Source organism: Manis pentadactyla, chromosome 5 (assembly GCF_030020395.1).
Source record: "Manis pentadactyla isolate mManPen7 chromosome 5, mManPen7.hap1, whole genome shotgun sequence".
Lineage (NCBI taxonomy): Eukaryota > Metazoa > Chordata > Mammalia > Pholidota > Manidae > Manis > Manis pentadactyla.
Genome location: NC_080023.1, coordinates 132,451,100 through 132,475,415, shown reverse-complemented (window position 1 = coordinate 132,475,415; position 24,316 = coordinate 132,451,100). Strand labels below are relative to the sequence as shown.

General features: G+C 42.0%; 1 long non-coding RNA gene across 1 annotated transcript; it reads right to left on the bottom strand.

Annotated features, from left to right (window-relative positions):
- Positions 1 to 1,570: 1,570 nt before the first annotated feature.
- On the bottom strand, positions 1,571 to 24,061 carry LOC130683851 (uncharacterized). The gene is made up of 5 exons (XR_008997884.1): positions 23,923 to 24,061; positions 23,611 to 23,744; positions 21,113 to 21,258; positions 20,872 to 21,013; positions 1,571 to 4,439 (listed from the first exon to the last, which is right to left on the bottom strand). It is a non-coding gene; the product is annotated as an uncharacterized LOC130683851 (long non-coding RNA).
- Positions 24,062 to 24,316: the final 255 nt, after the last annotated feature.

Below are 24,316 nucleotides of genomic sequence, written 5' to 3'. Positions count from 1 at the left end.
GGCAAAGGGTTTGTTTGTATTTATACAGAGGATCAAAGCCTAATTTGGCTACACAGAAAATGAATTAAGATACGATATGAAGAAGAACTTCCAACATCAACATCCTCTGGAAGAGTCATTCTAGAAGATGATCATCAGAAAACTTCAACAAAGATCCTGGCGCTGCTGCAGTTGTAGCTGCATTCATCCCACCGGTTCCTGGACTTGCCATGGGAATGAAGGAGATATCTAAGCTGGCCTGTGTATACAGTAAAACAACAAATTTGACTGGATCTATACTGTCGGAACTCAACCAAGAATTAGGAGAAGTGCAAGTTGCAGTGCTCCAAAATCGTGCGACTATAGACTATCTACTGTTAAAAGAACACATGGGATGTGAACAGTTCCCAGGAATGTGTTGTTTTAATTTGTCTGATTTTTCTCAAACTATTCAAATTCGGTTAGACAATATCCATCATTTCATTGATAAGTTTTCACAAATACCTAGGGTACCTAACTGGTTTTCCTGGTTTCACTGGATATGGCTGGTAATTGTAGGTCTGCCTTTGTTATGTAGCTATATTCCTATTATGTTAATGTATGTGCATTGTTTAAAACCTATACATGCTTATGTTACTCTACAAAAAGATATGTCAAAGAAATAATCAATCTTCCCATGTTTTCTTCTGTTTGCTACTTCTATAGCTTTTCTTCTTCCTAATTACAACCCTTTAGAAGAATTAGTGCCTCATATCAGAAATTACTGAGTATCACAATTCTTCCAAGCAGTAAAGATACCTCAAGACAAATGCTGGGCATAGAAGCCACAGGGCATAAATCTGCAAAGAAGTAAAAAGCTAATCTTTTCAAAGAATATTGCTTCTCTCTCACTTACCAACTTTACATTTCTCTGTATGGCCCTGGAAGATGACTGGTTAGCCAGAGATGGGTAAGATTCCTCAAGAGAGGAACAACCTAAGACAGGCACAGTCACAGGGGGTTCATCAGGTGAGAAATTGGGGATCAACAGAGGTGAGGCTTAGAACCTCACCCCCCCTGTTTTGAGAGAAATCTTCTGCATCCATGGATGTTTTGTTGCCCTTGTCTAGCTTGGATTAATACTTAGTCTATAGGCACAGACCTTTTCATCTACATTTGCCCTCTTATAGCACTAAATTATGTTTTCTACCTTTATTTTGCATCTACCTACCACTTCAGCATTTTATTAAAAAAAATAATAATAATAATAATAATAATAATAAGGGAGAAATGTGGGACTCACATATAAATCAAGTATAAAATCAAACAAATAATCATATCTGACTTGATTGTTTATAGTTCATGATGCGTGATCAAAACCAAAAGTTTCTGTGATATGACTGCCCTTGTACTGTTCACCATGTAAGAGCTTGTTTGTTATGCTTCAGAAGATTGGAGACTGTTGAGATATAGGCTCGGGGTTGATTAATGACTGTGCATTGAGTCTCCTATACAGAGTTTTATTGTTGTTAACAACCATTTGATCAATAAATATGAGAGATGCCCTCTCAAGAAAAATAAAATAAAATAAAATAAAAAGAAAACAAGGAGATAAATAAAGGCTTAGGATTTATTAGTTCTCTAACATGGGACCCAATAAGAGGGCAGAGCTTGTTCAAAAGGTACTTAGAGGCTCTAGGGATTTACACGTACACATAAGGACTGTGAAAAGAAGAGAGCTGGGTAACAGACCATTTAGTGAACTCCAGGGCAAATGTACCATGAACTACGGTTATGTGATCTTTTTTGTCTGATGGAAATTATCTGCCTCTCTCAGACAAGCCCTGCAAGTTAACATTCTGAGCTACAATTAATAATAGTGAGTCAGACAATGGCATAACCCCACCACCACCCCGATCACTCAACAATCTTTGAGTGGACTTATTGAACAATGTTGCAGTATGACATTGAAAGGACAAGCTAACCCTAACCCTCTCTTGGCCTTATTTCCAAGCGTTGGAAAATTATGTGAAATCTCCCATTAGTCTCAGTTGCAATCATTCATTATGCATGCATATTCACAAGCTAAACAGGCCTGAAATTCCTTTAGTTTCCTGACATGTTTTTAAAAGTATTGCCTTTCACCTGCAAACATATACCTTTTTTCCTACTCCATGGTAACCTCATTTCCTTCAAAGCTGCAGGAAATCAGAGCAGGAAACACTGAACTGAGCAGGTTGTTTTAAACAGATCAGAATGAAGCAGGGAGGTTTTACAGGGTTGAATTAAAAGTCCCTCTCACTCTTAGTGTAATATATGCACAAAACAGTGTAAAACTGAAATAATTATGTGATAAAGCACTAATTTCTATTTTGGGGGAATCCACAGTGTAAAAAAGAAAGAAAGAAATTAAAGAATTATGAAGGTAGAAGTTCATTCTTAAATCTATCTCCCCTCCATGAAATGTTTCACCTTAAAATAAGATAAAGTAAGAGACAAGCTTTGGTTATCTTTTTAAAAGAGAGAAACTAATTTTTTCACAGTTGTATGAATATGATTTCTGTATATTTGTTTTGCCATTTATTGCAGAGGACTACTAGTATTTATCACTCTTTTTCTACTTGCATGCATTAATGAGGAGTTTAAGAAAAGTGAGAGCATGTATTTTTTTCATGTTGCAGTAACCTAAGTACTACTGTAAACTTAGATTACTGTAAACCAGCCTTTCTGTATTTGAAAAAGATGTGGCTATTGGTATGCCCAGGAAAATTTCACAACACTGTTGTTCAAAGAATAACAAGATTTGTCATATTTTAATATTCTAATTATCTTTTAATTTACCTTGATAATTGTTGTGGATTGAATTGTGTCCCCTGACTCCCAAAAATATCTTTAAGTCCTGTCTCCTGATACCCGTGAATGTGACCTTCTTTGGAGACAGTCTTCACAGAAAAAAAGTTAAGATGGATCACACTGTATTGGCATAGGCCTTTATCCAGTGACCAGCACTCCTTACAAAAAGAGGACAATTTGGACACAGACACACAGAGACTGGTACACTGCCAAAGCCAAGGAATGCCAAGGATTGCCACAGGGAGAGGCATGGAACAGATTGTCCTTAGCCTCCAAGAAGGAACCAACCCAGACTGATTTTGGACACCTGGTCTGCAAAGCTGTGAGACAATACAGACATGTTGTTTGAGGCCACCAAGTTTATGGTAGTTTGTTATGGCCACCCTAGGAAACTAATCCCATGATGAGTCATATAGCCACACTGAAATAATATCAAGCTCATTGACACACCATGTCTGTTTGATTGGATCTTACCATTTACAGGAAAGAGTTGTAACTATTGGTAACATGGGAAAATTTTACAACACTGTTTAATCCCTCAGTATCCCCTTCCAGGCAGGGCCATGGTACAAACAGGACAAATAGGACCCTCCAATTTTGCCACCTCTGAAACTGAAACAGTGTTTCTATGGGACATCCACTCCAGGCAGCATCTGGAGATGTCAGGGCCACAGAGTCACCACCCAGCAGATATGCACACAAAACACATATCCCCGGCCAACATAGGAACAGCTCTGTCTGTGGCTCTGCCCAAGGTGGGAGGTGGCCATGGATTTGCGGGAGGACAATTTGCTTAGGCCACAGATTTGCTTAGACACCAGGTGCCGGGGGTGGAATACACTTGTCTAATGGAGAAGGGACACATATGAGGGGTAGAGACTCCTGCAACTTCTGCTCCCATTTGCTTCTACATGGGTGAGCTAAGGGCCCAAGCCAGAGCAGGGCAGAAGAGTGGGTCAGGACTCTCCCTATGGAACATCAGCTCCAATAGGGACAAGTTGGCAGAGCTCCTCTGGAAGGGGCAGAGGTAGAGCACCTCAGGATGCATGGGGTGAGCACAGTCCCAGCCTTCAGATATCTGGAAGACCAGCAGAGATATAGACACACAGTGCTGGAGTATGCCATGACCGATTCCCACTCTGCCATGCAACAAATGTCCACACCCAGGGGGCTTCCAACTCGAGAGATCATTATCCTCAGTGCTCATCTGTCTGCATGAACCGTGCTTCTGGAGACCAACAAGAGAAAATCCCAGCAGATATGATTCCCTAAAACACAAGCATGCCCAACCCACCCTCAAAGAAGACCAGTAGAGGAAACCAAGTATTGGTCAATTCCAGTCTTTCCCATCACTGCCCCAGTCCACATACTTGGGGGTATATCCCAGGAGGTATCCAGCCCAGGGTTAGCATCATTTATTCACTCTAGAATTTGCTGAGATGCATACTTTTCCTCTGGTTTCCTTGATTGATCCATTCAGGTCCCTGCTGCCACCAGAGGGGAGTAATCATTCCAAGGAGCTGTCTTAGGTCCACGTATGTCTGTCTCCTCATGGATATTTCTTCTGATCTTGCATCATGTCAAGGGAAGGAGGACTCTAGAGTCTTGCCGCTTTGCAGGGCCCCACCCTGGAAAGGAGATGCCAAGTCAAGTCCCTTCTGTTCTCTTCATTATATAGGGAATCTTTAATTCCTCCTGATCATAACCAGGACTAACCAGAGAATGGGGCATTTGCACCTTCCGCTTGGAAGGCTTCAATGTACACAATGCCTGGTCACAACCATCATAGGTTGGTTTTCATTCTTTTGTACTCAGCTAAGTAACTTCATTTTTAAGTTTAGGACGCATCTCATGTGCCAAGGACAAGTGCGTGAGAATGTAAGATTTGTAAGATGTGTCCACTGACCAGTATCAGGTACATTCCTGAAGTATTGGACACTTAGAGCTCATACGCTGAGCTGCCCTTATTATTTCCATCCTTCAATTAATACTCTGAATAGCATGGACCTAATGGAAACAATCTAGAAGCTATTGGAATAGTCTCAAACATGTCTATTCACTAGAAAAGTGATGTCACAGCTTGCTTAAAAGCAGAGCACATGGAAGACACCTGACATTACTTCTTCAGGCACAAGGGACCACAGTGAGAGCCACAATTTCCCCATGATGTAGGTTAAGGACCTCCAAGTCCTCTGTCTCTGGGGTCCCCCTTTCCTTTAACATCTAAATAACGTGTCTGGAGTAGTAGTGTTCCAAATGGCAGACTAGTCACACACATTTACCTCCCTCCACCACCCAAGCCTCCTTAAAATGAAAGCAAAGCTGTACAAAAATAATTAAATCCATAACAACAAAGAGTTCTGTATCATATTCACCAGGAAATTCAAGTTTATGATAAATGTAGTGAAAATGAAGCAAATAAGAGGATACTGGTGGAAAAAACACAGCAATAAATGAAGGACACAGGCCCAGACATATTCCTGTGAATTTTATAACTTGCAAGATAAAGAAAACTTCCCAGAAGGAAAAGAAAATCACACCAAGTATAAGGAGGGAGAGATTCAGACTAACACCAGTTAGAGATCTCTTTTTCACAAAACCAGACAGTAAAGCACAATGGACACTGCTTTCAGATCAGTGGGGGAGAGAATTGTGAGCCTTAAGTGTCCCTATTTGGCAAATCAGTCAAGTCAGTGAAGCATGAGGGCAAAACAGACATGTCTCCAGACACATACAGACCCAAAAGGGAGCCTTCTGGAGTCCTTCCAGAGACAAATGAAGGAGAAAACCCAAACAAACCTGAGATCTAGGAAATAAAGGACCTATCCCAGAAGTACAGAGAAAAAGAGCCCCAGGACCACAGTTCCCAGCAGATCTAGAAAATAACAATTCAGATTGGAACAGAAATGTAGAAGTCTCTGGAAGCATGTTTTCATAAAGTGGATTCCCCACAGCAGTTAGGATATTTCTGAAGATCTGTGATGGTAAATGTCCTCTGTTGACAGCCTAAACAATAAAAAATTTTAAAAGGAAGAAAGGGAAGAAAGAAAAGAAAGGCAATTGGAAGCCTTGGCCTAAGAAAACTAAGATTCAAATATGAAGTAGGCTGAAATGTAGCATGATCATCATCTTGAGGAATTGAATGGGGGCAAGAAGAGAAACCATTTGTCCTCAATGCTAGAAACATCTTCCTTTACTTGTCACAGGAACAGTGACATGCGATTCATAGAGAAGGAAAATTAATCTTAGCCCATTGCAAGGCTGTATAGTGAATGCTGGTTATAAGGACAGTGATACACTTTATTGTTGTTTAATTTTTAGAATCAATCTGTAAAGAAGGTCTAGAAAGCCAGAGTCTGATTACAGAACTGAATGCATCTGCAAAAGAAAATGTGCGCCTGATAAACACAATGGAGGAAAAGTCCTATCACAGAGATAGAAAACGTTTGTCCTCTGTACAACCTTTCTTCTTCTGCGTCTGTTGAGCTAGGTTGTCTGTTGTTCAACATGCCAGACACTGTCCCACCTTCACACCTTCATATTTGCTGTTCTCTCTTTTATTCCAGCCTAGCTGAGTTCACCCTCAAGTTCTAGCTCATGCCTCAACTCTCTGTGCTGTCTCCTTTGGCAACCCCAGTCCACCATGATCTCACTGTACATGTGGAAATTGCTTTACAAACTCAAATTGACTTACCAGTTGGAGGATTTGAGAAGGGTCTCTTAATATTGCTTATAAAATCAAAACACTGTTATTTAACATAGTACTGGAGGTCCTAGCCATAGCAATTAGACAAAATGAAGAAATACAAGGAATCCAGATTGGTAAGGAAGAAGTCAAACTGTCATTGTTTGCAGATGACATGATATTGTACATAAAAAATCCTAAAGACTTCACTCCAAAACTACTAGAACTGACATCAGAATACAGCAAAATTGCAGGATACAAAATTAACACACAGAAATCTGTGGCTTTCCTATACACCAACAATGAACCAATAGAAAGAGAAATCAGGGAAACAACTCCATTCACAATTGCATCAAAAAGAATAAAATACCTAGGAATAAACCTCACCAAAGAAGTGAAAGACCTATACCCGGAAAACTACAAGACACTCTTAAGAGAAATTAAAGGGGACACTAACAAATGGAAACTCATCCCATGCTCTTGGCTAGGAAAAATTAATATCGTCAAAATGTCCATCCTGCCCAAAGCAATATACAGATTTGATGCAATCCCTATCAAATTACCAGCAACATTCTTCAACAAACTGGAACAAATAGTTCAAAAATTCATATGAAAACACCAAAGACCCCGAATAGCCAAAGTAATCCTGAGAAGGAAGAATAAAGTGGGGGGATCTCACTCCCCCACTTCAAGTTCTACTACAAAGCCATAGTAATCAAGACAATTTGGTACTGGCACAAGAACAGAACCACAAACCAGTGGAACAGATTAGAGACTTCAGACATTAACCTAAATATATATGGTCAATTAATATTTGATAAAGGAGCCATGGACATACAATGGGGAAATGACAGTCTCTTCAACAGATGGTGCTGGCAAAACTGGACAGCTACATGTAAGAGAATGAAACTGGATCACTGTCTAACCCCATACACAAAAGTAAATCCAAAATGGATCAAAGACCTGAATGTAAGTCATGAAACCATAAAAATCTTAGAAGAAAACATAGGCAAAAATCTCTTGGACATAAACATTAGCAACCTCTTCATGAACATATCTCCCCAGGCAAGGAAAACAAAAGCAAAAATGAACAAGTGGGACTACATCAAGATTAAAAGCTTCTGTACAGCAAAGGACACCATCAATAGAACAAAAAGGTACCCTACAGTATGGGAGAATATATATATATATAAATGATAGATCTGATGAAGTCTTGACATCCAAAATATATAAAGAGTTCACACACCTCAACAAACAAAAAGCAAATAATCCAATTAAAAAATGGGCAGAAGAGCTGAACAGACAGTTCTCCAAAGAAGAAATTCAGATGGCCAACAGACACATGAAAAGATGCTCCACATCGCTAGAGAAATGTAAATTAAAACCACAGTGAGATATCACCTCACACCAGTAAGGATGGCTACCATCCAAAAGACAAACAACAACAAATGTTGGCGAGGTTGTGGAGAAAGGGGAACCCTCCTTCACTGCTGGTGGGAATGTAGATTAGTTCAACCATTGTGGAAAGCAGTATAGAGGTTCCTCAAAATGCTGAAAATAGACTTACCATTTGACCCAGGAATTCCACTTCTAGGAATTTACCCTAAGAATGCAGCACTCCAGTTTAAAAAAGACAGTTGCACCCTTATGTTTATTGCAGCACTATTTACAATAGCCAAGAAATGGAAGCAACCTAAGTGTCCATAAGTAGATGAATGGATAAAGAAGAGTGGTACATATACACAATGGAATATTATTCAGCCATAAGAAGAAAACAAATCCTACAATTTGCAACAACATGGATGGAGCTCGAGGGTATTATGCTCAGTGAAACAAGCCAAGTGGAGAAAGACAAATACCAAATGATGTAACTCATCTGTGGAGTATAAGAACAAAGGAAAAACTGAAGGAACAAGACAGTAGCAGGCACACAGAAACCAAGAATAGACTAACAGTTACCAAAGGGAAAGAGACTGGGGAGAATGGGAGGGTGTGGAGGGATAAGGGCAGAGAAGAAGAAAGGGGGTATTATGATTAGCATGTATAATGTAGGGGGTGGGGGAAAGGGGAGGGCTGTGCAACACAGAGAAGAAAAGTAGTGATTCTACAACATCTTACTATGCTGATGGACAGTGACTGTGATGGGGTTTGTCGGGGGGACTTGGGGTAGGGGAGAGCCTAGTAACCATAATGTTCTTCATATAATTGTAGATTAATGATAACAACATTTAAAAAAAATAGTCAATGGGGAAAAAAATCAAAACACATGCAAAATGTGTTAGAAAAAGGAAATTTCAACTGCTTGGTTGAAAACCTTTCCTAAAATCAGGCAATCTGATCTATTCTTGAATTAATATTCTTGATTATTTCAACTTTAGAGCAAAAGCAACACAGATCCTTGTGTTCTGGCCATGACTTTTTACAATCACACTCAAAACAGGCTCCCACCCCTTTCTCTGCTGAGAAGAGAAGAACCAGCCCCATTCCCTATGAGCACCTTGCCACCTTGATGTGGAATCTGTGGTTCTCATCCTTGGCTGTGTTGGCATTATCAGGGCACTTTTGAAAAGTCCTGATACCCAGACCACCCTCCAGACTAATTACATCAGAATCTCTGGAGCTAGGGCCCAGGCAACAGGGCCTTTTTAAAAAAATTTCTTATTAAGGTATGATTGATATACACTCTTATGAAGGTTTCACATGATAAAACAATGTGGTTACTACATTCACTCACATCATCAAGTCCCCACCCACACCCCAATGCAGTCACTGTTCATCAGTGCAGCAAGTTGCCAGAGATCCACTATGTCCCTTCTCTGTGATACACTGTTCTCCCCATGATCCCCCACACCATGTGTACTAAACATAATACCTCTCAGTCCCCTTCTCCCTCCCTCCCCACCCGCCCTCCCACACCCCTGCCTTTGCTAACCACTAGTTCACTCTTGGAGTCTGCAAGTCTGCTGCTATTTTGTTTCTTCAGTTTTGCTTCATTGTTATACTCCACAAATGAGGGAAATCATTTGGCATTTGTCTTTCTCTGCCTGGCTTACTTCACTGAGCATAATGTCTTCCAGCTCCATCCATGTTGTTGCAAATGGTAGGATTTCTTTCTTTCTTATGGCTCAATAGTATTCCATTGTATATATGTATCACGTCTTCTTTATCCATTCATCTACAGATGGACACTTAGGTTGCTTCCATACCTTGGCCACTGTAAAAAGTGCTGCAATAAACATAGGGATGCATATGTCTTTTTGAATCTGAGAAGTTGTATTCTTTGGGTATATTCAAAGGAGTGGGATTCTGGGGTCAAATGGTATTTCTATTTTTAGTTTTTTGATGAACCTCCACATTGTTTTCCACAATGGTTGAACTAGCTTACATTCCCACCAGCAGTGTAGGAGGGTTCCCCTTTCTCCACACCCTCGCCAGCATTTTTTGTTCTTAGTCTTTTGATGCTGGCCATCCTTACTGGTGGTGTGAGGTGATATCTCATTGTGGTTTTAATTTGCATTTCCCTGATGATTAGTGATGTGGAGCATCTTCTCATGAGTCTGTGTTGGCCATCTGAATTTCTTCTTTGTAGAACTATCTCTTCATATCCTCTGCCCATTTGTTAATCAGGTTATTTGCTTTTTGGGAGTTGAGTTGTGTAAGTTCTTCATATATTTTAGATGTTAACCCCTTGTGGGATATGTCATTTACAAATATATTCTCCCATACTGTAGGATGCCTTTTTGTTTTGTTGATGATGTCCTTTGCCATACAAAAACTTTTTAGTTTGATGTAGTCTCATGAGTTCATTTTTGCTTTTGTTTCCCTTTCTCGAGGAGATGTGTTCAGGAAGAAGGTGCTCATGATTATATTCAGGAGATGTTTGCCTATGTTGTCTTCTAAGAGTTTTATGGTTTCATGACTTACATTCAAGTCTTTAATCCATTTTCAGTTTACTTTTGTGTATAGGGTTACACAATAATCCAGTTTCATTCTCTTGCATATAGCTGTCCAATTTTGCCAACACCAGCTGTTGAAGAGGCTGTCATTTCCTCATTGTATGTCCATGGCTCCTTTATTATATATTAACTGACCATATATGGTTGGGTTTATATCAGGGCTCTCTAGTCTGTTCCATTGGTCTATGGGTCTGTTCTTGTGCCAGTACCAAATTGTCTTGATTACTGTGGCTTTGTAGTAGAGCTTGAAGTTGGGGAGCATAATTCCCCCTACTTTATTCTTCCTTCTCAGGATTGCTTTGGCTATTCAAGGTCTTTTGTGGTTCCATATGAATTTTACGATGATTTTCTCTAGTTCACTGAAGAATGCTGTTGGTATTTTGATAGGAATTGCATTGAATCTATAGATTGCTTAAGGCAGGATGGCTATTTTGACAATATTAATTCTTCCTGTCCATGAGCATGGGATGTGTTTCCATTTATTGGTATCTTCTTCAATTTCTCTCATGAGTGTCTTGTAGTTTTTAGAGTATAGGTCTTTCACTTCCTTGGTTAGGTTTATTCCTAGGTATTTTATTCTTTTTGATGCAATTGTGAATGGAATTGTTTTCCTGATTTCTCTGTTAGTTCATTGTTAGTGTATAGGAATGCCACAGATTTCTGTGTATTAATTTTGTATCCTGCAACTTTGCTGAATTCTGGTATTAGTTCTAGTAATTTTGGAGTGGAGTCTTTAGGGTTTTTATGTAAAATATGATGTCATCTGCAAACAGGGACAATTTAACTTATTCCTTGCCAATCTGGATGCCTTCTATTTTTTTTGTGTTGTCTGATTGCCATGGCTAAGACCTCCAGTATTATGTTGAATAGAAGTGGGGAGAGTGGCATCCTTGTCTTGTTCCCAATCTTAAAGGAAAAGCTTTCAGCTTCTTGCTTTTAAGTATAATGTTGGCTGTGGGTTTGTCATATATGGCCTTTATTATGTTGAAGTACTTGCCTTCTAAACCCACTTTACTGAGAGTTTTTATCATGAATGGATGTTGAATTTTCTCAAACGCTTTTTCAGCATCTATGGAGATGATCATGTGGTTTTTGACCTTCTTTTTGTTGATGTGGTGGATGATGTTGATGGATTTTTGAATGTTGTGCCATCCTTGTATCCCTGGAATAAATCCTACTTGATCATGATGGATGATCTTTTTGATGAATTTTTGAATTCGGTTTGCTAATATTTTGTTGAGTATTTTTGCATCTATGTTCATCAGGGATATTGGTCTGTGATTTTCTTTTTTTGTGGTGTCTGCCTGTTTTTGGTATTAGGGTGATGCTAGCCTCATAAAATGAGTTTGGAAGTATTCCCTCCTCTTCTATTTTTCAGAAAACTTTAAGGAGAATGGGTATTAGATCTTCACTAAATGTTTGATAAAATTCAGCAGTGAAGCCATCTGGTCCTGGAGTTGTGGTCTTAGGTAGTTTTTTGATTACCAGTTCAATTTTGTTGCTGGTAATTGGTCTGTTCAGATTTTCTGTTTCTTCCTTGTTCAGCCTTGGAAGGCTGTATTTTTCTAGAAAGTTGTCCATTTCTTCTAGGTTATCCAGTTTGTTAGCATACAATTTTTCATAGTATTCTTTAATTATTCTTTGTATTTCTATGGTGTCCATAGTGATTTTTCCTTTCTAATTTTGATTCTGTTTATGTGTGTAGCCTCTCTTTTTTTTCTTGATAAGTCTGGCTAGGGGGTTATCTCTTTTATTTTCTCAAAGAACCAGCTCTTGCTTTCATTGATTCTTTCTATTGTTTTATTCTTCTCACTTTTATTTATTTATGCTCGAATGTTTATTATGTTCCTCCTCCTACTGACTTTGGGCCTCTTTTGTTGTTCTTTTTCTAGTTTCATTAATTGTGAGTTTAGACTGCTTGTATGGGATTGTTCTTCTTTCTTGAGGTAGGCCTGTATTGCAATATTCTTTCCTCTTAGCAAGGCCTTCACTGTGTCCCACAGATTTTGTGGTGTTGAATTATTGTTGTCATTTGTCTCCATATATTGCTTGATCTCTGTTTTTATTTGGTCATTGATCCATTGGTTATTTAGGAGCATGTTGTGAAGCCTCCATTTGTTTGTGTGATTTTTCATTTTCTTTGCGTAATTTATTTCTAGTTTCATACCTTTGTGATCTGAGAAACTGGTCGGTACAATTTTAATTTTTTTGAATTTACTGAGGCTCTTTTTGTGGCCTAGTATATGATCTATTCTTGAAAATATTCCATGTGCACTTGGGAAGAATGTGTATTCTGTTGCTTTTAGGTGTAGAGTTCTGTAGATGTCTGATAGGTCCATTTGCTCTATTGTGTTGTTCAGTGCCTCTGTCTCCTTACTTATCTTCTGTCTGGTTGATCTATCCTTCAGAGTGAGTGGAGTGTTGAGGTCTTCTAGAATGAATGCATTGCATTCTATTTCCCCTTTTAATTATGTTAGTATTTGTTTCACATATGTGGGTACTCCTGTGTTGGGAGCATAGATATTTATAATGGTTATATCTTCTTGTTGGATTGAACCCCTTAATCATTATGTTATGTCCTTCTTTGTCTCTTGTGACTTTCTGTGTTTTGAAGTCTATTTTGTCTGATATAAGTACTGTAACTCCTGCTTTTTTCTCTCTGTTAGTTGCATGAAATATCTTTTTTCATCCCTTCACTTTTAGTCTGTGTATGTCTTCGGGTTTAAAGTGAGTGTCTTGTAGGCAGCATATAGATGGGTCTTGTTTCTTTATCCATTCAGTGACTCTATGTCTTTTGATTGGTGCATTCAGTCCATTTACATTTAGGGTGATTATCGATAGGTATGTACTTATTGCCATTGCTGGCTTTGGATTCGTGATTACCAAAGGTTCAAGGTTAACTTCCTTATGATCTAAGAGTCTAACTTAACTCACTTAATATGCTATGACAAACACAATCAAAAGGTTCTTTTTTTTTCTCCCCCTTTTTCTTTCTCCTCCATTCTTTATATAATAGGTATCATATTCTGTACTCTTTTTATTCCATGATTGACTTTGGGCATAGTTAATTTAAGTTTGTGTTTGCTTAGTAATTAGCTGTTCTACTTTCTTTACTGTGGTTTTATTATCTCCAGTGACATCTATTCAACTTTAGGAACACTTCCAACTATAGCAGTCCCTCCAAAATAGACTGTAGAGATAGTTTGTGGGAGGTAAATTCTCTCAGCTTTTGCTTGTCTAGAAAATGTTTAATCCCTCCTTCAAATTTAAATGATAATCTTGCTGGATAAAGTAATCTTGGTTCCAGGCCCTTCTGCTTCATTGCATTAAATACATCATGCTACTCCCTTCTGGCCTGTAAGGTTTCTGCTGAGAAGTCTGATGTTAGCCTGATGGGCTTTGCTTTGTATGTGGTCTTATTTCTGCCTCTGGCTATTTTTAACAGTCTATCCTTATCCTTGATCTTTGTCAATTTTATTACTATGTGTCTTGGTGTTGTCTTCCTTGGGTCCCTTGTGTTGGGAGATCTGTGCCTCTCCATGGCCTGAGAGACTTCCCCAGATTTGGAAAGTTTTCAGCAACTACATCCTCAAAGACACTTTCTATCCCTTTTTCTCGCTCTTCTTCTTCTGGTATGCCTATAATGTGAATATTGTTCCAGTTTGGATTGGTCACACAGTTCTCTCAATATTCTTTCATTCTTAGAGATCCTTTTTTCTCTCTGTGCCTCAGCTTCTTTGTATTCCTCTTCTCTAGTTTCTATTTCAGTTATCATCTCCCCCATATAAAACCTGTTTTTAATATCCTCCATTGTGCTCTTCAACGATTGGATCTCCAACCTGAATTCATTCCTGAGTTCTTGGATATCTTTCTGTACCTCCATTAGCATGTTAATGATTTTTATTTTGAACTCCCTTTCAGGAAGAGTCATAAGGTCCATGTCATTTAAATCTTTCTCCGGAGTTATATTAATTTTACTCTGGACCAGGTTCCTTTGTTGTTTCATATTTGTATATGGCGCCCTCTAGTGTCCAGAAGCTCTAATCTCTGGAGCTGCTCAGCCCCTGAAGCAATGTCGGGGGTTCCAGGGTAATGGGATTGGTGCCTGGGGGGAGGAAAGAGCTGTTTCCTGCTTCCCAGCTGCTATGCCTGTCTTCACTGCCTGAACCAGTGGGCCAAGCACACAGGTATAAGCTTTTGTTCCAGAGCAGCTGGATATGGATCCCTGCTTTCCACAAGTGGCTGGAATCTCAGTCTCTGCAGGAATTCTGCCTGTATTAGCTTTCTAACCTGGTAGTCATGCTAGTATCATGAAAGCACCATGAAATGTAGGTTTGTGCTCCCAGAGAAGATCTCTGGAGCTAGGTCTTCAGCAGTCCCAGGCCTTCCACTCTCTCCCTGTTCCATGTCTCTTCCTCCCGCCGGTGAGATGGGGTGGGGGAAGGTCTTTGGTCCCACTGGGCCACAGCTTTGGTACGTTACCCTGTTCCGTGAGGTCTGCTCTTTTCTCCAGGTGTATGCAGTCTGGCACCATCCTCTTTCCTGTTGCTTTTTCAGGATTACTTGCACCAACTATATTTTCTAATTGTATACAGTTTTAGGAGGAAGCCTCTGTCTCTCCTCTCATGCCACCATCTTTAATCCTCCCCCAATAGGGCATTTTTTAAAGCTTCCTGGGTGATTCCAGTGTGTAGCAAAACTAACAGCTGATTTAAAGGCAGCAGCTTCTAGAGCCTTGGTTACATGTTAGAATCACCTAGTAGCTCTAAAGCTGCTTATGCCTGTATCCCACTCTAGGGACTCTGATTTAATAGGTGTGGGGTGTGGCCTAGGCATCAGGATTTGATAAAATTCTCCAGATGATTATAATGTACAGCCAAGGTTGAGACCTGCTGCCTGAGCACATAACAGAGCACCAATGAGGAGAGAAAAACAGGTGAGGGACCCTGTAGCAGGAGCTGGCAGATCCCACACATAAAGGAAGCTATAGAAACCCCTTACCCGCAGAAATCACCCACAGCTCCAGTACAGGATATCAGGGCAGCACAAAAGCCTGCTACAATGAGGAGTCATTGGAAAGAGGCTCCCAAGACCCAGCGGCCCTTGGGCATTCCTTCCTCCAAATTCTAGGGCCAAGAGGCAAAGCAGAGAAGAAACAGCTTTCTCCCAGTGTTGCTTCTTCTGCGAGTTTAATGAAGCCCTGAGTGGGGATGTTGTCTAATGGAAGCCTGTGGATGGCAGAGCCCAGCAGCTCTCCTCAGGCCCGGGGCATTGCTTGTGGGACTCAGCCTCTCCCCAGCTGTGCTAGGCAGAATCCTACATGGGAGGTAAGCTGCCCCACCACCTCCATGGAGTTCTTTCCTATTATCTCTACCTCTTCAGTGTGGGTGGACCTGTTAGTTGCTTCTAGCCAAGAGCACATGGCAAAGTCATGCATTCACGCCTGTGACTGAAAATACTGACATGGTGTAACAAACTTCATCTTCTAAGGCACATTAGAGTGAGAGAGACTCCCTGCTGGCCCCGAAGAAGCAAACTGCCATGGCATGAAGGGCCTGTGGAGAGGCCACATGCCAGAAGCTGCAGACCTCCAGCTGCTGAGAGACTCAGTTTACACATGGAAAATGGACAGGTCATATGTAGACATGGAACTCAGACCCAAGCCTTCAGAAACCAGCCCAGGAAACCAGCCCACTCATACAGCAATCAGCCGAGGAAGCCAGTGGCTGCTGCTAAGACAGATAGCAGGAACTCAGACCAGAACCCAGCAACTGGTCCAGGAAGCCAAACAATAACCCCTGGTATCATTGGTCCAAAATGACAAGAACTTGATGAATAACTGACAGCTTCCTAATTGTGTCCCTGTGTCCAACTTGGGACCAACCAGCCCAATATACCCACCCAGCCAGTCTCCAGGGGTGCTGCCTGCTTGTTAGCCCACCTCCAGTTTCCCCAGGCCAGCAGCCTCCCGTCAGGCATACGGGAACTGAACCTTCCCATTTTCCACTCTAGATCTTTCCCACTCCTCTGCCTGCCTTTGAGTCTCTGCCAAACGCAAATACTGGTGGCCAGCTCCCTTGCTCTAACAAGCTCTGAATAAATGGCTTTTGCTTTTTCTCATCTGGTTGGTCTCAATTCATCTCCCCAGCTCTGAGCCTTCAGCCACACAGCTGCAAGGAAGTGATCTGGGCCAACGACCACAGGAGCTCAGCAGAGACCTGGATGAGAGTTCAGAGGTGTGGGCTGTGGCCTCAGCCCCAGTCAGCACCCCTACCAAAGCCAGTGAGATGCTGGGCAGAGAACCCAGCTTAGCTGTGCCCAGACCCTTGACCCATGGAAACTGTGAAATGGTAAACGTGTGTGGTTTTAAGTGGCTGCATTTGTGATGATTTCTTATGCAGCAATAGAAAACCAGTACAGATGTCCTTAAGCTCATGAGGCTGGACTGGAGCTGACCTCTGACCCCTCCCCAGTACACATACCAACTGGATAGTCAGTAGCCTCAGAATATCATGAGCTGTCAGGCCCAAATGCTATATGCCTGAGGAGCACCACTGCCAACAGGGCAGCAAATGTAGCAGTGTGCACTGCCAAGGCGAGCAGCCCGATGGACACGCTGAAACTTAAATAAGCCTGACAGAGATGTTAGGAAGATGGGGGAGAAATTAGCTATAGAAAAACAAAAATCAGAGATCACACAAGAGGCAGGCAAGTGGAAGTATCAGGTATGAAAATGAGAATATTTTAGTATAGAAAATGATAGGTGGAATAAAGAACAGCAGAAGAACAATGAGAGGGAAGATGTGATCCAGGACCCCTCCCAGAAGGCAGCTGGGAGACTGGAGATGGAGAGGGAGAAGTCAGGAGGCAAGGGAGACAGAAGTAAGCATGCAGACCCAGGTCACAGGAGATCCAAAAGGAGAGGAAGGAGGATTTGAAATAATGTCCTTAAATTCTGTAGAATTTAAAAACATGAAATTCTACAGATGAATGGGGCACAGTTCTCACTATGGATAAGGAAAGACTCAGAACACAACACAGAAGAATTTAAAACCACTACACATGAAGCTATTGATCTTCAGCTTCCAGATTACCAAAGCAGATCACCTACAATGGAGCAAGAATTAAATTGAGCTTAGGCTTCTTGATAGCAGAGCTATGCCTGAGAAGATGATGGAATCACATTTTTGAAGTATTAGTAACTATAACTCTGAACCCAGAACTTTATAATTAGCCAAATTGCCATTGAACTGTGAGGATATAATAAAAGAATCTTCAGGCATAGAGTCTTCAAATGCATGCTGTATGCTAGGGGTGCAAAAATGCAAAGGGCCACAGAAAACAGGCAGCCCAAAGGAGCCGAAGCAGCACCAGCCCAGCTGTTCAAGGAACACAGGGAGGGCTGACAGCCAGGGGCTATGGGGAGCAGCAGGAGATAGGGTTAAAGAGGAATGGCAAGCGAGGACGCTGTGAGCCACCAGGAAAGCTGTATTTCTTCCAAGAACAATGAGAAGCCAGAGGGTGAGCAGGAAAGTGATGGGATCCACTTTCTCTTCTAAGCACCTTCGTCTGCCCACTGCCTGTGGAATCACCAGTAGGGGGCAGGAGCAGGTGCAGGATGCCCCGAGAAGGGCTCTGGCATCTGGGACATGAGGGTGGCTTGGCCTAGGCTGGGTATGGATGTGGGGAGGACAAGGACAGAGGCAGATTCCATTTCATGGGGACAGCAGGCAGATGTCATAGCTGTGTTTGTAATGGAGATGAAAGAAAAAACAGGCTGGAAACTGAGAATAACACAGAGATAAGGAAGTTTTGGGAGAGCAAATCAGTTCTAACTTTGATGTGCTAGCACTGAGTTGCTTCCTCGCCAGAGTGGAAGATGAAGATTGTAGTGGAGTACCAAATTTAGGGATTGGGGAGAGGTCAGGGCTGGGGTTACAGACGTGTGGTCACTGTGTCACCTGAAATCAATACAACTGTTATTTAAGAAAGTATTTATTCAGTCTTACTGAGAACCTTGGCCCAAGGTAAACTGCTCTAGAGTGTCTTCTCCTGGAGACATCTTAAATACTTTCTCTACAGCAGGGATATGTGCAGCAAAGAGGCTACGTCTATCAGTTCATCGAGCAGTGTGGCATGGGCACATCTAGTTACTGTCCTGAAGGATCATGCTGCACACATGCCAATGCTGCCTATGTATGTGAGAGGAGGCAAAGGTAAGAGTCTCCCTAGGTGGAAGGGCTTCCTTTGGGGATGGAGAGGGTGTACGTGCCAGCATCTTATCTATGCTGACCAGAGGATCCCTGACTGCCTGCATTTGGGGGAGATGTTAGGTATGAAGCCTGGTTTGGTGACTTGGCCCAGCAGAAGTGACACCATGTTGGGCCTGTCTTTCTAACAGTTGGCATAAATACCGTGTTTAGAACTAGGGGAAGAAAATAATTACCCAGAGACAGTGAATAGTATGGAGCTGAGGGTGGGGAGGGGAGGGTAGAGAGGAGATTCTGGTGACACAGGAGGAGACAGCAAATGAGAATGAAGAGGGGCTTCCCAGGAAGGCAGAGCAGATCCAGAAAGCACTGTGTAGGCATGGAAGCCAAGAGAAAATGGGGTTTCAGTATAAGGAAGAAGTCAGTTGTGTGGAATAAAAGGACAAGAGGGAGGGGGCCATGGAACTGGAGACATCCTGAGCAATAGTGACTTTGACAAAAGCCATTTTAGCCTAATGTCGGGGACAGATTGGAGCAGGTAGAAAGCAAACAGTGGGAGAGGAGACAAGTAATACAGACAAGAGTGATCCTATCCAGGAACTATAGGTGGCCTGGAGGAGAAGTCAGCAGACTTTTTCATTATGGTCTAGCTAGTATATTTTGGGCTTTGTTAAATAGGTGATATTTTTGAATGTAGGTTTTATCATTAATCAGGTTGGCTGAAGCCAGCAGATCAGGAGAGAACTGCCATTGAAAAGATAGTTTGTCCCTCACAGTTTCCAAGAAGGGGGCGCACTGCACCGTGGGGGGATGGGGCACAGGGTCAGGCAAGAGGCAGAGACAGCCAGGGGAAGACATGGGCAAGAGCCTTGATTGTGGCTTTTGCAGGCAGGCATGGGTGAGCAGAGTAAGCAGCCTTCGAATAATTTCATAAAATTATATTTTGAACGATTTCCACAGGCTCTGGGGCACAGGGACTGTGCCTAGTTGCCTGGTTCCTGGCCTTCAGGGCCAGAGAAGGTGGGTCTTAGTGGCCCAGGGATGAGGCCTGAGTAAGGATGTAGTTGGGGTACTGGTTTTGGATTGGTGAGTTTGCATATGAAAGGCATGCTCAGAGGGTGAATTGCTTGCTGTCTTTAGGAATTAGCTAATCCTGGGAAGAGCAGACCCTTCCAGTACCAGCAAGGCCCCAGAATATCAAAGCTTCGGAATAAAAAGACATGCTTAATATAGTGTCCCTGTTGCAGCTACTAAACTTTGCTGTTAATGCAAGTAAGCAGCCATAGAAAATATGTAAATGAATGGTTGTAGCTGGGTTCCAATAAAGCTTTACCTAAAAAAATCAGCTGGTAGCAGACTCACAAACTCCAAGGGACTAGCAGATACCAAAGGGGAAGGGTGGAGAAGTACAGGTGGGGAGGGAGGGAGAAGAGGATTGAGGGGCATTATGATTAGTACTCATGGTGTAGAGGGTATCATGGGAAAGACAGTGTAGCACAGAGAAGACAAGTAGTGACTCTGTGGCATCTTACTACACTGATGGACAGTGACTGCAATGGGGTGGTGGTGGGGGACTCGATAATATGGGTGAATGTAGTGACCACATTGTTCATTGTTTTTCATGTGAAACCTTCATAAGAGTGTATATCAATAATACCTTAATAAAAAAACAAAATAAAATAAAAAATCATCTTGTGAGCCAGATCTGGTGCACAGGTTGTGTAGTATGCTGACTCATATCGAGACAAAGAAATCAGAACAATTAGAACAGGTGATAATCAAAGATCACACTAAAGAAACTTTTAAAAAGCTGCAAAAGAAATCATTAAAAGGGATCAAAATGTTTTTAACTGTGTTGTATACCAAATAAATTAAAGGACAATGGTACTCCCATACATCCTGGAAAAATGCTTCAATTAGAAAGATGAGGAAAATTCTTAAAAAAAAAAAAAGGCAGCACCTACAGTAATGAAGAAAAAACCTACACTTCTCACTAAGATTAAATTTTAGAAAGTAATGAAGCAATGTCTATAGAGGTTTGAAGAGAAAGGATATCAGTTAGTTATTTAGTGCTAGTTAATATTGTGTATCAAATTACCCCCAAGACACAGTGACTTAAAACAACAACTACTCCTTTTCCATCATTATGTAGGTCGACTGGGCTTAACTGGTGGTTCAGCTCCATGTGGTGTCAGGCGGGGTCACTCACACGGCTGTAGTCAGCCAGGAGCTCTGTTAGGATGGATCAGCCAAGAGGACCTTCCTCACACGTCTGTCACCTCAGCTGGAGTGGTAGGAACAGTGCAGACCACCCTGGACGCTCTCCACGTGGTGTCCCATCATTCAGTAGCCTACGGCAAGATTACATGGCACTGAATCTCAAGAAGGCAAAAATGGGGGCTGCCAGGCCTGTAAGGTCCTAACATAAGGCAAGAGCCACAGGGTATCACCTTTTCCATGTTCTACTGGTCCAAGCAGTCAGAGAGTCAGGCCAGGCTCAAGGAAAGAGGAAATGGACCGACATCTCGATGAGAAGAGTTGTATGTACATAGTAGGATGGGAGAATCTGACAGGGGCCAGATTCTTTGCAGATAACCTACCACAAAAAGTAATGATTCCATGCACATTTGTGTGTAAAGACATCATATTTTCTTAGATACACATATGCTCAGCAAACTTGTACACCTTATGTCCTTGAAAAAAATATGGTAGATTATATTCTAGCTGAGTTATAATATTTTAATCTATATTTCTAGATGAACTATAATATTTTAATCTATATTTCTAGCTAATGAAAATGTAAATCATTAAGACTGGTAAAAATGTGACATGAAAGACAGGTGAGTGGAGTTTAAGCATAGAATTAAATCTTAATATTGTTATAAATAGAGTTGAAATCAAAATACAGATATAAAATTAAGTCTATTAAGATGAGTCATATAGTATAAAAATAATGATTTAGTAATACAAATTTCTGTCCTGAAGTTCAGAGCACCAGAAGGAATAGGAGGGTAGTCATGGGATGTGAGCAAGGAAGAGGAAAGTGTAGTAAATTCCATATTAGGCATGTGCAGAGCCATGGACTTGTTATTTAGGTAGTCAGGTTGGCAGTTTTAAAATAAATGAAAGATAACCAGGAGTCTTTATTTTGCATCCCTTCAAAACTGCTCCTGGCTCGGTAAATGATATGACTATTTACTGAGGTGTTTCACCTGGAAACCTCAGCGCTGTCTGGTATCCACAGGGGCTCCTGTTCTTCTTTCCCAGTGTGCCCTGAGGACTCATCCTCAGATGTGGGAAAGGGTTGGGATATAAACACACACATGCAACATACCCACACACCCACCCACACACAATTGTTTGTGTTTCATTATACCTCTACAGTCTGAAGACAGCGTTTTTTCAGTTAATGTAAACAAACGTTTACTATTTTAAGTCACCCTCTACATTTAGTAAATTTCTGGTGGCTAAATGAGAGGAAAGTGTAACCTAGATTTTATCCAAATGTAGTACAGGAGGGCTATCTACAGAGCACATACAGTTGGTCCTTCCTTCATAGAGAGGGGAGGCAAACTTTCCCTCTACCCTTAAGAGTCTCTGATGGGGCCAAGAATTAAGTAGAAGACAGACCAACAGGAGAAAAGCATACAGATTTCACTTTTACATGTACATATAAGCCTTCACAGGAAAATGAAGACCAAAAGCGGTTAGGCCAAAGTGCTCCTATACAAGTTTGAATTAAGAGCAGTAATTGTGAAAAAGTAACTAACATATAGGGAGTCAAAAGGAAGAGAAGTTATTTTCACAGATTCTACTTGGCCTCGGCTCCCCAGTGTCTGGTGGTAAGAATGTTGTTTTCCTCCCAGTATAGTGAAGGCAGCTTCTATGTGGGAATTTTATCTTCTGCTTTCAGGAAGAAAAGGGGAATCAGAGCTTCTTTTCTGTACCAGTTTTCTTTCAAGTGCCTTAAGCTAATATTTAATCCATCTGCCAAATAGACATATGTTGGAGTGGTAGGTTCCAAACCCCTCCCCTAGTGAACCTCTTGAATCCATCCACCTACCTGGCTTTAGCCACCACATCATCTCCATGTCCTCCACGCCCCCTGGCCTGGTGACTGCAAAGCTACCCCACGTGTCTCCTCCCATTCACTGCTGTCTCCTCCTACAATCCCTTCTCCCCACAGATGTCTTTGTGGTCATTTTAAAATGGAAATCAGATTGAGCCTTTCCGTTTGCAACCCTCCTCAACAGTCCCTAAGCCCCTAGCTTCAGTCCCCGTGGCTTTCTCCCTGCCCGTTGAAGCCCACCTTAGGACATTGGCTCTGGCTGTTCTTTCTGCTTAGACTGGAACATTCTTTTCTAGAAATTGACTTAACTGGGTCTCTCTTGTCATCAGTTTCAGCTTGAATGTAGCCTGCTCAGGTGGGTCTTCTCTGATCACCCAAATAATGTAAGTCCTCAGGCTGCTCTCACATTACTCTGGCATAAATATATCTTCATATTTATGTATTTATTGTCCATTTTCCCCCATTAGATGGCAAGCACCCTGCGAGAAAGATTTTACCTGTTTTATCCTATATCCACAGTGCCTGCCACTCAGTAAATAATCAATCAAGAGTTATGTGTTCAATAAAGGAGTGAATGAACCCATAGAGAGCAGTACAACTCAGGTGAAGCTCCAACCTCTGCTCAAATTCTCGCTGGGCTTCCACAGCCCACCTGAGAGCCTTTGCCCTTAATGCTTATCTCGGGCTTTCCCTTCCTCCAGGTTTTGCTCAAATACCACCTTCTCCACCAGGCCTGAATTGATACCCCACCTACTTAATTCTACTCCCTACAGCAGACGCCAGCGCTCCCAGACTCCTTGTTCCACTTTCTTAACTTTTCCCTGTGGCTGACCTCTTCTAACACCCCAGATAATTAATTTACTGAGGTTCCAGGCTTACCCTCATCTCCCGCCCCTGCGGCCCAGAATCAGCTCCTCCACAGCAGGGAAGGCCTGTTTTGTTCTCCAGCGTATACAAATATCAGAGCAGCGCCTGGCCCATAGCAAGTGCTCAATTATGTACCTAATGGGTGACTTGGAACAGAAAGAGAAGAGCAGCGGATTATGTTTTCCTGGGAGCTAGGGTGATTATAAATAATAAATAAATCTTGGGATTTTTAGAAGGCAGGATTCACAAGAACCAACGCCAATGCAATCCCAGTCTCCTCTTCGGCGTTGTTCTGAAGTACACACACAAAAATAAGGTCCTCACCCACTTCCTTTACCCGCTTCTGTTCCAAACAGGTGTCTCTGGGGCTCCTTTTGGGACACCGGCGACTTCGGCAACTCTCATTGTTAGCCAAGTTCCCCAGGGGGGAAGCGGGAAAACCCAGCGACTCCCCAAGGACCCGCCTGACTCGGAAAACACTGCCGGTTGCTGGCAGGGAACGGCCCGCAGCAACCTACTTCCTTGCCGGTCCGTGTCGCCCTCCCCAGGGGTTACAAAGGTCTCCCAGCCTAGAGCCAAAGCACGTCCCTCCTCTCCACCGGCCGGGCGGGGCTGGGAGGCCCTGCACGCGCAGAAGCCGCCTCAGGCGGCCCGCTTCCCAACAAGGATGCGGCGCACCACCCCGCGGTGCGGAAGCGGCAGCCGCCCGGACCCCTAG